The sequence below is a fragment of the Condylura cristata genome, unplaced genomic scaffold (assembly GCF_000260355.1).
Source record: "Condylura cristata isolate star-nosed mole 26May11 unplaced genomic scaffold, ConCri1.0 scaffold00014, whole genome shotgun sequence".
In the NCBI taxonomy this organism is placed as follows: Eukaryota; Metazoa; Chordata; class Mammalia; order Eulipotyphla; family Talpidae; genus Condylura; species Condylura cristata.
This window is the reverse complement of record NW_004567115.1, coordinates 18,685,180-18,698,068: the sequence shown is the minus strand read 5'-3', so window position 1 is coordinate 18,698,068 and position 12,889 is coordinate 18,685,180. Positions and strand designations below refer to the sequence as shown.

The 12,889-nt window shown below is 39.5% G+C and overlaps 1 protein-coding gene across 3 annotated transcripts in view; it reads right to left on the bottom strand.

Annotated features, from left to right (window-relative positions):
- The window catches only part of WRN (Werner syndrome, RecQ helicase-like), a 102,941-nt gene extending 90,659 nt beyond the window's left edge, over positions 1–12,282 (bottom strand). For all 3 annotated transcript variants that reach the window (XM_012724736.1, XM_012724737.1, XM_012724738.1), the window contains exon 1: positions 12,068–12,282. The gene's annotated coding sequence lies outside the window, so the exon portion shown is untranslated. The remainder of the gene's footprint in view (positions 1–12,067) is intronic.
- Positions 12,283–12,889: the final 607 nt, after the last annotated feature.

Below are 12,889 nucleotides of genomic sequence, written 5' to 3'. Positions count from 1 at the left end.
TTTTTTTTTTAAGATTTATTTATTCATTCATACAGAACTGGGGTGCAGACCAGAGGTACAGGGGCTGTGAGAGGATTCACCAGAGACAGAGTGGGGAGCAGAACAGGCAGATCACCGAGGTACACTGCTGAGGTGAGCAGCAGGTGGGTCAGGAGAGGTCTGTCATGCCATGTGGATTACCTCCCAGGAGGAGATAGAACTAATGCTGAAGTGACTTTAGCTTCTTAGTGCTGTGCTTTAACCCACTGCGCCATCAGGGAGGGCCCAGTGCCAACTTTTTAAAGGTACTGAAGTTAACAGGACAATAAAATTTGCAGAACTGCTTTACAAAAAGAGGAAAAGTCTGAAGTACCACTTTCATAGCAAAAAACAGAAATTATTTTTACACTAGAAAAAAAACGCAGTTCTTCGTCTAGAAACTACTCAAGCTACACAAGCAGTAAGGACAATATTCAACAAATACAAATGATTTGCTGCTTCATTTGTCTACGATTTGTCTAATATTAGCGATTATAAACAAAACTGTGCAACTAGCATATGTTACAGTGTTACAATATAGACACAGCATTTCATTTTTCTGACCACTGGTTCACTTTGCAAAATGACTTCTTCAGTGAAGTCATTTTTTATATTGAAGGTCTTGCAAATCTCATGAGTTTTCCCCTTGGTAATACTGATAAGAGTTTTGCATGTAACAACAGACATGTCTTTGATGTCTAAGAATTTGCAACCAGTTTAAGTTTGAATAGTTCCTTGGTCAACTTTTAGGAATTCCTGGTTCCAAACAGGGACATCATCTGCTTTCCTTTGTTCTCATCATCCTCAAGAGGAGACTCATCCTTGTGGTAGGTGCCCAACTAAATGATATATTTTTTAATATTGTTATATTAACATTTAGTAGAAGAACTGGGTAGTCATCTCCATCATCCATACCAAATCTTCCAACATGATCTTGATAGTCACAGACTATTTAGCAATTTCCACATCAACTTCAAATATTGCTCCATCAAAATTCTGTAACTTAACTAAAGACTTAGTGTTCAGTTTCAAAGAGACAGCAAGCCAGAGGTTAATGACTACATTGCAGCATCAGCAAAAAGAAAAAGAGAAAGGCAGAGAACAAGGTCACTACCAAATCTTCAAATTTTCTAACAGATTAGTTGAAAATGGCAATTTTTCCATTTCCTTTACCTCACTGGCAGTCATTATAATATTCCATACAAGCAGGAAAAAAGGGAAAAACAGACAAACCAGTGAGGTATCTGAGCTTCATTATTTCTGTAATCCTGTAAAATACCTTAAGTTCTGAGTATAATGTCTATAGATCTTGTAAATGAAATTTGTTTGTTACTTTGTGCTCAAAGATGCTTTCAAAAATTCAAATATTTTGTTTAGTAAAATAAATGCTTTATGAAAACCTGTGAGAGTATATCGCTTAATACACTACTTCACTTGGTTTATGCTGAAAAGTGAGCAACTAAATAAACACCAAATTCAATTCTGAAATTATCTTTTACTTTACTGCCCTATTGCTGATTAAATTTTTACTACTATGCATAACTCAGGAATCAGCTAACTTTACAGCTTTAGTCAAAAAATTAGACATTATAATAGAAAAGTAAATATCTGCAGAAATTAAATTTGACCATAAATTATTTAAAGCACTATTTAATTCCTTGAGAAAAAGTATTGTCAATTTTAACTAACTAAATTCTTCTACTCACTCCAATATGAAATAACACCAATAATATTTAAGATTCAAGATGGAACAAATCTGAAACACTTAAGACCACATATGTGAAATTAGCTAAGGAATAACTTTTTAATCAACTAGTTTGAAGCATACTCTACCTCACTGGTGTCAAACTAGAAATTCATCTCCAAAGTACATTTTCCACTTGGATGGTATCATCTTCTAGAACATGGTCAGAAACCACCAGTCTGAAGAGAAAGCTAGGTTCTAGTGGATTAGCTCAGAGATTTTTTTGTTTCTAAAACCTCTAAAAAGGTAAGGAAAATCCTTGTTACCAGGATAAATGACTTGTTTAACTGCTTGAGGGTTAACTGAATAATGTACCCCAACCTTTTGAAAAGCACAGAACAAAACAAAACAAAACAAAACAACTATCAGGTTAAGCAGCCCATGCAGGTAAAATTATTAGATGCTAGTTCAAAGCACAATGAATAATAAGGAATTATGCTGTTTAATGTGGTCAAATTTTCATTTATTATAACAAATGTCTCAAATGTATTTTGCTCACAAAATGTAAAAGCTAATCTGATAAAATAGACAAATTTTTTTTTTAAAGATTTATTTGTGCAGACAGAACTGGGGTACAGGCCAGAGGCTCAGAGGCGGCGAGAAGCTTCCCCAGAGACAGAGTGGGGAGCTGAACAGGCAGATCAACGAAATACACTGCTGAGTGGAGCAGTGGGCAGGTCAGGAGAGGTCTACCACACCATGTGGTCACCTCCGGGGCAGGCGGGAATCGAACTCATGCAGAAGTGGCTTTAGCTTCTTAGTGCTGTGCTTTAACCCGCTGCGCCACCAGGGAGGGCCTAATACTCAAGTTTTATAATAAATGTCATAAAAGAATAGTAATAGTATGTAAACTATAATTCCAGTTCTCAAAGATATTGATCTTACAATATCTCTGAGAAAGAAAACTATATCACCCTCAGTGGGCAGCAAGGAAAACTAATTACAAAGGCTAGCTTACTTCACAAAAGCTAGCAAATTGGTCTCATACTTAAAATTATATTATGAAGAAGCAGAGATGTAGATATGAAAACAGAAAGCATAGGCTCCAATGTTACTTTACAGTCAGAAACACTATCCAAAAGTTAGAAGACAATTAGGGAGTATGCCTTTTCAACATTACAAAAGAGCAACTACTTTATACACACACCTTTACATATGTACTTACATATGTACATGTATACTGTAACAGGTACAGGTTTCACGGACTCCGCCCCCACTCCATGCTGGAACTCCAAATCCCATCAGTACCAAGAAGAAGCACGCAGGGACGTGAGGGCGGAGCTGAGCAGCCACGTTGGGATAAAACCGGACATGTGGGCTCTGGGGGGCTCTTGGCCTGGTGGTTCGCAGCTGATCGTTTTGGCGCTCAATCGGTTTTCAGCGTGCCGGTGGAGTCCACGTCAGCAGAACTGGTAGGACATCCTAGTTAACCTGTGTTTCTCTCCCTCTTTCCCTGGGTTATCCCTTTACCTTTCTCCTTATAAATAAATCCATTATTTAACCTTTTGAAGTGTGTCCATAATACGATTGAATCATAAGCGCACGGGTGAAGACCCACAGACAGGCAACCCAATTCACCTTGGGGTGCCCTGTAACAATACAACCTATAATTTATTAAGATATCATCAAGATGATTTTTTTTGTACTATCTTTGAGAATTCCTTTCTAATTTCTCATGCACTAATAGGAACAGGAAGGGGTAGAGAAAAACAAAAATCCATGATAAATCCTTCATAAATTCCCTAAAGAGGTTTGCAAGACTATCATTAATCTGTTCTACAAATCTTAATCTCCCTCCAAATAATCCAAGTAAGCAAACTAGTAAAGCTAAATAAAATGACCTATAAGATTTGCTTTACTTATAGTAAGACATTCCAATCTTTAAAATTAGTAACATGAATTGCTGAGACCTGTTTTTTGTAACTATCTCCCAGTTTTCCTGTCAAATGTTATGTTATACATTTTAACTAAATAAAAATTACATAAGAAGCAATTTTGTATTAATCAAGTCAAATGAAAAAAGTATAGATGTAACTAACCAACAGAACATTAAATTGCTAGAAACTGGAAAAGGACAAAAGCCTCTCTGTGTGCCATGTCATAGTTAGAAGTCCCACTACCCCATAAGAATATGATTTGACCTGAACTGAATCCATGCCCCAGTGAAGTGCTTTATAACTGAATTTCAACAGTCATATGAATAATTCATTATTTTTAATGAATTTTCATGAATTTCCTCTATTCTCTAAGAAGCTATAGTCAGTTAGCTGAAATCAACTATCATAAACTTGGAAACTGCAAAGAAAATTTTCAGGTAAGTTAATTTAAAACTTGCTTAGGTGGCCTATTTTCTCTTTGTATTTATTACTGCCACTGCATTTGGACAGAAATGAATTATAGGACTGATTAGCAAGTGGACATTGATAGCTCCCCACCATTCATTTCACCCTGAATCCTTCTTACAGCTGCAAATTTAATTCAGTCAGAACCAGTTAACCAAAGCCAACGTGATTCCTGGAAGCCTGCCACTTGCAGTTCCCAAGGTAAATCCTGATCTAACTATAATGCCAGTCCCCTTGCCACAATAATGACTCAAAAGTTGAATGTAAACTCACAGCAGTCCCAGGATTTAAGAAAAATTATAAGACCTCATTCAGGTCAGTGAGATATAAGGGATGCATTTTCCTGGCCCCAAACATGAGGGGGGTCTTCAGAATAACATTATCTACTCTTGTAAGAAAAACTACCAAGCTAGATGCCTTCCATTTGAGAATCTAAAGCCCAAACTTCTATAGTCATTTTGCTACCATGAAAGGTAAGTTTAAGGACAAAGCCAACATAGATAGAAAGCAAACACACTAAAGACAGAGATGAGAAACTGGAGCTATAATTAGTGAGTAAACCAGACTTCAAATCAGATCTACCTCAGCTTTCCAGTTACAAATTTAGTAAGTTTTCTTAAAATATTTTTAGGTTATTTGAATCAAGTTTTCAATGCTTGTGGTCTAACAAATGTAATTGAATATAAAATCGTGTGTCTTTTTCCTTATTTTAAGTAAAACTTGATTATATGGGGCCTCCCAGGTGGCCTACTAGTTAAGTCTCATTGCTTTATTGTTATGACCTGAGTTCCATTCCCAGCAAGGAGCTAATTTACATAAGATACAACAGACCTCTCCTGTCTCACCAGTTGCTCCCCTTAGCAGTGTATTTCAGTAAATCCACCTGTTCTGCTTTCCATCTGTCTCTGGCCTACACTCCTGTCCTTCTATGCAAACATTTTTTTAAAAAACTTAATTATAAGGGTAAAACAGCCACATAAAATAATCCGTACTGAAAGTTTCATTACTTCATAGGTTCAAAATGTCTAATCACAAGAATTAAAATAACACTAAGTAGCCATTCAACAAAGAGGTGTAATGTTTAACTTTGGGATAAATGTACTCTGCACTGGGTGGACAGAAAAATGTATAGGTTTTATAATAAGACCAACTGAAGTGTTGGAGGAAAAGAGAAAGATAAAAATGGAGACAGGGTAAAAATGAAACTGGAAAATTAACGCACAATTCTGAAAGTAATCATAAATTTACTCAATGCAAATCTTCTATAAAAACTATTTTCAGGCCCTCACTGGTGGCGCAGCGGGTTAAAGCACTGCACTGAGAAGCTAAAAGCCACTTCCACATGAGTTCAATTCCCGCCTGCCCCGGAGGTGACCACATGGCGCGGCAGACCTCTCCTGACCCACCCACTGCTCCCCTCAGCAGTGTACTTTGTCGATCTGCCTGTTCTGCTCCCCACTCTGTCTCTGGTGAAGACTCTCACCGCCCCTGAGCCTCTGGCCTGTACCCCAGTTCTGTATGTACAAATAAATAAATCTTAAAAAAAAAAATTTAAAAAAAAACTATTTTCAGATAGGGCAAGTTTATCAAAAGTGAATAAAAAGGGGAAACCAATAATTTTATAATCAGGTACATCTTAAAAGGCAAAACTTAACTTCCTGTCCAACTATTTTTCCACTGTATTTAAGTTCCTCTATTGTATGAATGAACAGCAAAAGCAGGTCAATAGTCAATAGCAATAGCTCAGGATGCATGCATCAAAATTCCCACAAGAAGCAATAAAGCTTTGACATTTTTCCCAATACCTTCTATTATTCCTACCACAGACTATAAGGATCCTATACCTTTAACTTCTAAGTCTCCAAGATACCTAAGTGGAGGGTAAATCCCTACCTTCCCTGAAGAGCTATAGACCACAAACACGAGAGAGCATAAAAATTTTGAGACAAAAACATTGGTGTCAGAAAGACACAAGGGCTGAAGTAGATTCTGAAGGGAGGGTCACAGGTTCTACTTAATTTGGGAAGCATATGAAGCTACTCCAATTTCTTACTGCCACATGAGAAATTGTTCAAAAGCCATCCTTTTTCTTAATCCTCCTATTTGGTAAGCACGTTATCAAAACAAGAAATAAAATTCCCTTTTAAAAAGGTTGATTGCTATTACTAACCATCTTTTACAAGAGATAAGCTTAATTTTTTTGTCAAAAAATTATTTTTTCCCCAGAATAATATTCCCTAGTGTCTTTTAAAAACAGATATTTGATCTATTTGATTAATGAAAATACTCTTGAGATGACCAGGTTCAAAATGAGCTTAACCAACTCAAATTTATGAGTAAGAATTGACTAGAAAATATAATTTATATCTATACTCAATAACAGCAAAAATATAACCCAATTTATATGGGAAACGCACACATATTTTTTTTTTTTAAAGATTTATTTATTTATTCATACAGAACTGGGGTACAGGCCAGAGGCTCAGGCTCAGGGGCGGTGAGAGGCTTCACCAGAGACAGAGTGGGGAACAGAACAGGCAGATTGATGAAGTACACTGCTGAGGGGAGCAGCGGGCGGGTCAGGAGAGGTCTGCCACGCCATGTGGTCACCTCCGGGGCAGGCGGGAATCGAACTCATGCTGAAGTGGCTTTAGCTTCTCAGTGCTGTGCTTTAACCCGCTGCGCCACCAGGGAGGGCCGGGAAATGCACACATATTTATAAAACATTTTAAAGACAGCTAGAAAAGTTTATCAAGACATCAAGAAAACAACGTTATATAAGCTACATTGAGCTTCTCAATGGTTAGTGTCAAACCATAAAAACATTAATTATATCAATATGCTCAAGTAAAATACCAAGAAAAAAAAGTAAGATTTCTCATCAAATAATGTAAGTTTATATTAAATTTCACTAGGAGTAAAAAATGCTCCCAGCAGTAAATATTGTTTTAAAATAAGAACAACAAGGAGAAATTCACTTGGGTACATATGATTCATTACATAACAAGAATAACCAAAGTACTATGGAACTGATATAAAAATAGGAAGATAAATCAATGGAACAAAACATACCATGTTCAGAACAAAGCCATGAAAATACAGAAATGTGATGTATAAGGGGGCACTGTTAATCTACTTTGTAAAAAGAGAAAAGTATTCAATAAATGAGGTCAACAAAACTAGCTATCCTACTGACATACTGATACTGTAGCAAAATTTAAAAAGATTAATCATATATAAGTTTTGCAAGAGAACAGAAAATGGCCTCACCATGTTCATAATATTGTATTAATAAACAGTAAAGACATGAAGTAGAATTATGTGTATTAAAATGACAAGTTCTCTAACATGTACCCAAATAAAATAGGAAAAACTAAGTGTCAACATACTAATCATTTAAATCTCAAAATATAAAATGTAAGTCTGTCTATGTAAATTCAAAGAATAATTCGTAGGATACATATCAGTTAATAGGGGCCCTACAGGGAAGAAGGAATTGAAGTCAGGCATGAGAATGAGTGTGAATACTCAACCTGGCTAAGAGTCCCTTCTCAGTTCCTTTGCTTATTCTTCCTCACCTCCTTGGTCTCTAAACATCACAGCATCCTAGATTAAGAGGTATGGGGAATGGGAGAATTCACCAGAGACACAGTGGGGAACAGAACAGGAAGACTGATGAAGTACACTGCTGAGGGGAGCAGTGGGTGAGACAGGAGAGGTCTGCTGTGCCATGTGGGTCACCTCCCTAACCAGGAATCAAACTCGTGTTGGGCCCTCAAAAGTATTCTTAACATAAGGGTTTATTTATTTATTTTTTAATCCAACATTTACAACATTATCTAAAAGAATACCTAGAAGCAAAGTTTATTAATAAGATTTTTAAAAATGTACACTGGTAACTATAAAACACTGAAGAAAGAAATTAAAGAAAATAGCAATAAATGAAATGGCACCAGTGTTCATGATAGAAGACTTAATTTTACAATAAGTAAATACAATCCAAAACCATCTCTATATTCAGTGCAACCAACCTCTATCAAAATTTAAGTGGCCTTTTTTTTTTAAGATTTATTTATTTATTCATACAGAACTGGGGTACAGGCCAGAGATGCCGAGGGTAAGAGGATTCACCAGGGACAGAGTGGGGAGCAGAGCAGGCAGATCAACCAAGTACACTGCTGAGGGGAGCAGCGAGCGGTCAGGAGAGGTCTGCCTCGCCACTGGGGCAGGTGGGGATCGAACTCATGCGGAAGTGGCTTAAGCTTCTTAGTGCAGTGCTTGAACCCACTGCGTGAATGGCCTTTTTTGAAAAACCCTCAAACTCATATGGAATTGCAAAGGGTCCAAGTAGCCCAAGTAAGTATTCAAAATGACCGAAATTCTAAACACACACTTCCCAATTTTGACACATATTACAAAGCTATAGTAATCAAGATAGTGCAGTGTTGATACAAAGACATTTAAATCCATGGAATAGAACTGGGCTTCCAGAAATCAACCCATAAATTTATGGCCAACTTTTTTTTTGACAACGGTGATGAGGTAGATTCTTAGGCCCAATTTCAATGTGATACATATGTGGTGGCTTCCCCATACCAACAACTGATAGGGTATCCAAGAATTCAGCTCAATTCTGACATTATCTTCCCAGACACAGCATCATACTATATAAGGTAAGGATTTAGTCTTCCAAGACCAACCTCCAGTTCAGACAGAAGTCAAAAGTCTAGGATGCTAGGTGAGCTTCTAAACTTCCAGTTATAAAGTGGAAGCTCATACAATCTCTTTCTCAGACTTCAGGTATATAGTGTAAGCCCAAATTATGATTGACAGGCTATAAATCAGAGGTTCCACCGGCTTGATCAATTTGCTAGAATGACTCACAGAATTCAATAAATACAATAAATCATTAAATCCCAGGTTTATTACACAGGATATTATTTAAGAACAGCCAAGTAGAAGAGATGTACAAAGAAAAGTATGGGGAAAAGGCATTTTCATGTCCTGTCCAAAAGCACCATTTTCCCTAAATCTTTACATGTTCAACCAGGAAGCTCTCCAAAGTACCCTCTGCTTGGGCTTTGATGAAGGCTTCATTACTTAGGCTTGATGGATTATCTCACTAGCCATTGAAGACTAAACTCAACCTCCAGCTCCTCTTGCCTTCCAGAAGTCACCAATAGCACTGGAAGTTGCTATCCTCTAATTATAAGTTAGGTTCCCCTGGTAATGACCTCTGTCCTTACTTGCTTCCCAAAGTCACTTCATTAACATAATAAGATATAAGTTATATTCTCAACACTTAGGAAATTCTCAGCCTTTTGGGAGCTGAAGGCCAGGAACTATGGACTAAAACCAAATATATATGAGAAATTCATTTTTCTACAAATCAAGTATCACAGATAACAATTCATTTAGTAGGGAAAGTGGGCTCTTCAACAGATGATGTTGGGAAAATTGAATGCAAGATGAAGCTTGGTGTCTATCTCACACACATATTCAAAATATACTCAAAATACTGACTCAAATACAAGAGTTAAAACTTTAATACTCTTAAATCATAGGAAAGAATTTTCATTAATTTGGGTTTGGGATGAATTCTCATTATGACACCAGGCACGACAAAAATGGACAAATCGCATTGTTTAAAATTTGAAACTTTTATGAATCAAAGAACATCCAAAACGGAAGAGAATACCAAGAAATTGGAGAAAACATCTGCATATGATATTACCTGATAAGTGTTAATAAAGAGGATATGCAAAGATCTCAACAACAAAACAACTCAGTTTAAAAGCGGGTAAAAGACCTGAATAGACAGGTCTCCAAAGAAGACATATTGATGGGCAATAAGCACAGTTCCAGAGTTGTATGCTACCAATGGTTAACACGTCAAAGTTTTAAAATATATTGTATCTGTTGGATCTGTATTGAACCAAGCTAACGCCATTTTGTGTTAACTGCCTTTTCTGCTCCTGTATCCTGCTTGCTGCTTGAAGCGATAGGATATTCCCCAAAATAACTTTGCTGTAAGAGGAAGCAAACTTGTAAAATTGATTAATCAGTTTCCTTCTGTAACAGGAGGAGGATATGGGTCATATGATAGGACTAGGATATGGGTCATATGTTCGGATCATATGGCCTAGGGCCCATTGCAAGACTGTTATCTCAGTAACAACTAAGTTTCGTTTCCTTGCCTGTAGTGTATAAAAACTGGTTTCTGTAACTGCTCGGGGCCACACTCTCTAGAGGGTGTTGGTCCCAGCTGGCTGGTATTCTGAAACCCAAATTAAATCTTGAATCTCGTTCTGCATGTTGCCTGACTGCTTTCCTCAAGTGTCTCCAACAATCATGATTTTTATTTTTAAAAGATTTATTGATTTATTCATACAGAACTGGGGTACAGGCCAGAGATGCAGAGGGTGAGAAGATTCACCAGAAACAGCACAGGGAGCAGAACAGGCAGATCGAAGCAGTACACTGCTAAGGGGAGCAGCAGGCAGGTCAGGAGAGGTCTGCCTGGCCATGTGGATCTCCTCCGGGGCAGGCAGGAATCGAACTCATGCAGAAGTGGCTTAAGCTTTTTAGTGCTGTGCTTTAACCCGCTGCGCAACCAGGGAGGGCCCAATCATGAGTTTTAAAAGATATTCAGATCATGGTTTTCCCCTGACAAAATTTTTCATTAGTTTCCCATCTCCCTCAGAATGAAAAGACCAACCTTCAAAATAAACCTACTCTTTCCTGTCTAACTTTAACTCCTACAATTCTTTCCCTAATATCTCACTCAGTTCTAACTTAGACTCACGCTCTCTGCCTCACCAATAAGGGTCCCTTAGAGATTCTGCACCTTCTTTTCCCAACCCCCCTTCAGGTAGCCAAAAGACTAGCTTCCTTCTGCTCTTTTACTCAAATTACCTTTTCATACTCAGCTACAAAAAAAGAAAGGAAGAAAGTGCCATTTGGAAGATGAAAGGGATTATGCTAATGTGAGCTAAATCAGAAAGATATTTTTGATTTCACTCATGAGGATCGTAACCCAAAGAAAACAGACAAAAGCAAAGCAAAACAAACCCTACTAATATGACTGTAGAACTGAGATTACTAGCAGTGTAGGCGGGTGGAGAAGAAAGGGGTGGAGGGCCAAATGGACTAGTGATGGCCTGTGTGATAACAGACATCTGCAGAGGTGAACCTATACCCCTAAAAGTATACAATATTGTAAACCCAATTGACCTCAATAAAAATAATTTCATTTTTAAAAAGGAGTATTTTAAAAACAAAATTAGCAGGCAACTATAAATCAGACATTCAGTGGGGGAAGAGTGTGAGGAATCAAAATAGGGGAAGGAAGAGCACAAGGGATTATGGCGATGGTGCACAGGTGAATTGGTGGAATTTTACGGGGACTACACCTGAGAGGAGAAAGCATACATTGTACAAAAAGAATGATGTAAAAAATGTATACATGTACATAATTTTTTTTTAATTTAAAAAGGAGTATTTTTACATAGTTAAACCTACACTGAAAACAACTCAGACTCAGACGGGGTGGGGCGGGGACACGTTAAGTGCCTAAACTCAAAAATTCAACATAATATGCTAAAATATACAAAACAGGCTATTTCCCCTGAACTCTTCCTGTGTAAATATGCGTGACTGTATTTCTGCAGTAGCAAAGGCAGACTCCTAAGGGCACACTGAGCAACCAGTCCCACAAGCCGGTGGCAGGCAGAGCCAGCAACACACTTTGGGACTGACAGCAGCTCAGAGAAGGCCTGCAGTTGGGGATCCTTCTCATCGGTGTGCGGGTGGTGCAGAGGGTAAGGAAGACGTCCCTTTGTAAGGACTACCCGCCACACAGTCCAGAGGCTTGTGTTGCAGGACAGAGCACCTGAGTCGGGAGCGGCTAGAGCCACACTCCGGGTCTGAAACTGACGGAAACAAGGTGAGAAAGAAACATTACCAGAGCAGAGCCAGTTCAACGGGTCTTCTCCTTGAGACAGACGCCTCGTGGACCGCACAGCAGGAACACCGCGACCCAGGCACCCAGGCTGTAAACCAGTTTAATAAACTTCGTTCCCGGCAGCAGAGAACACTCGGGAGCGTCACAGCATAAGCAGTACAGAGAGTGTCAGCCAGAGACATCTCCCCCACATTTCCTTTGCACTTGGGCCCTACCTTCAGCCCCTCTCCCGCCCTCACGCGTTTCGCGCACGCTCGGCGCAGAGTAGCTTCCCTCCCAGAATAACCCAGCTGGCTACGCGGTGAGCACGCACAGGAACGCTCGCTGCCGCAAAGCATCCCGGGAATTGTAGTACCCGTGGGGGCATCCGAGGGCTGTAGGAATTCCTACATCCCCGCAGAACCTGGAGAAGTCAGAACACTTGCCACCCCACTCCTTATCCCCATCTTCACAGCAGTCCTATCACCTCGCGCTCACACGCCATCCCCACGCTCTGGGCTTCGGTTAGGGCGTGCCCTGAAGGAAAGCGCGAGACACCCTCCTCCCTTCAGCCGACTGTGCGAGGAGGAGGCGGGGTCCACTACCCGCCCCCCGCCACTACCCTCCCCTCCACTACCCTCCCTTACCCTCCCTCACCCCTCCTTGTCCCCTCCCCTCCCTTCCCCTCCCCTCCCCGGCGGGTGCCGGGCGGGTGCTTGAACAGAGGCTGCGGCCCCCGCAGCGGCCGCAGTAGGGGCGGCGGCGGCGGCGGCGGCGAGGAAGCAGGCGGGGGGCGGCGGCTGCGGCGGTTGCAGCAGAGGGGCCGAGAGCTGGCGGCGGCGG